General features: G+C 47.7%; 2 non-coding genes across 2 annotated transcripts; both read left to right on the top strand.

Moving 5' to 3' along the window:
• The first annotated feature begins 190 nt into the window (after nt 1-190).
• LOC124894645 lies at nt 191-309 on the top strand. The gene has a single exon (XR_007051288.1). It is a non-coding gene; the product is annotated as a 5S ribosomal RNA (ribosomal RNA).
• Nucleotides 310-898: 589 nt separating this feature from the next.
• LOC124894646 lies at nt 899-1015 on the top strand (the record flags this gene model as incomplete). The annotated part of the gene is made up of 1 exon (XR_007051289.1): nt 899-1015. It is a non-coding gene; the product is annotated as a 5S ribosomal RNA (ribosomal RNA).

The raw sequence follows: 1015 nt of genomic DNA, 5'->3' as shown, positions 1-1015 counted from the left end.
CCTCGTGTTGCATCCCTTCCTTTTTTTTCCTTTAAAATTCAGTTTAATTTTGCCGGTTCGATTGGCGAATCTTTTGTTTTTCCTCTTGACGGAAATGAGAAAGGGGGCAAAGCGAAGGGGCGCGCGTGCCGTGTGTGACTGGCGGCGCAGGAGAAAGAGGCATAATAGAATTTGGAGTGCTGGAAATGACGGATGCGATCATACCAGCACTAACGCACCGTATCCCATCAGAACTCAGAAGTTAAGCGTGCTTGCGTGAGAGTAGTACTAGGATGGGTGACCCCCTAGGTAGTCCTCGTGTTGCATCCCTTCCTTAATTTTTGTCCTTTAAAATTCGGTTTAATTTTGCCGGTTAGATCGACGAATCTTTTGGTTTTTCCTCTTGGCAGAAACAAGAAAGGAGTCGAGGCGCAGAGGCCCGCGTGCGGAGTGTGAATCTTCCTTTTTAAAGGAAAATTCCTTCCTTTTTTTATTTCTTTAAAATTAGGTTTATTTTTTCCGGTTCGATCGGCGAATCTTTTTGTTTTTCCTCTTGGCGGAAAAGAGAACGGGGGCAAGGCGGAGGGGCGCGCGTGCGGGGTGTGACGGGCGGAGGAGAAAAAAGATGCATAATAGAATTTGGAGTGCTGGGAATGACGGATGCGATCATACCAGAACTAACGCACCGGATCCCATCAGACCTCCAAAGTTAGAGTGCTTGGGCGAGAGTAGTGTTGCATCCCTTCCTTTTTATTTCCTTTAAAATTCGGTTTAATTTTGCCCGTTCGATCGACGAATCTTTTTGTTTTTTCTCTTGGAGAAAATGAGAAAGGGGGAAAGGCGCAGGGGCGCGCGTGCGGTGTGTGACTGGTGGCGCAGGAGAAAGAGGCATAATAGAATTTGGAGTGCTGGGAATGACGGATGCGATCATACCAGCACTAACGCACAGGATCCCATCAGAACTCCGAAGTTAAGCGTGTATGTGCGAGAGTAGTACAAGGATGGGTGACCCCTTGGGAAGTCCTCGTGTTGCATC

Source organism: Capsicum annuum, unplaced genomic scaffold (assembly GCF_002878395.1).
Source record: "Capsicum annuum cultivar UCD-10X-F1 unplaced genomic scaffold, UCD10Xv1.1 ctg7642, whole genome shotgun sequence".
Classification (NCBI taxonomy): domain Eukaryota; kingdom Viridiplantae; phylum Streptophyta; class Magnoliopsida; order Solanales; family Solanaceae; genus Capsicum; species Capsicum annuum.
The sequence above is the reverse complement of the archived record's forward strand: the minus strand, read 5'-3'. Positions and strand labels throughout refer to the sequence as shown.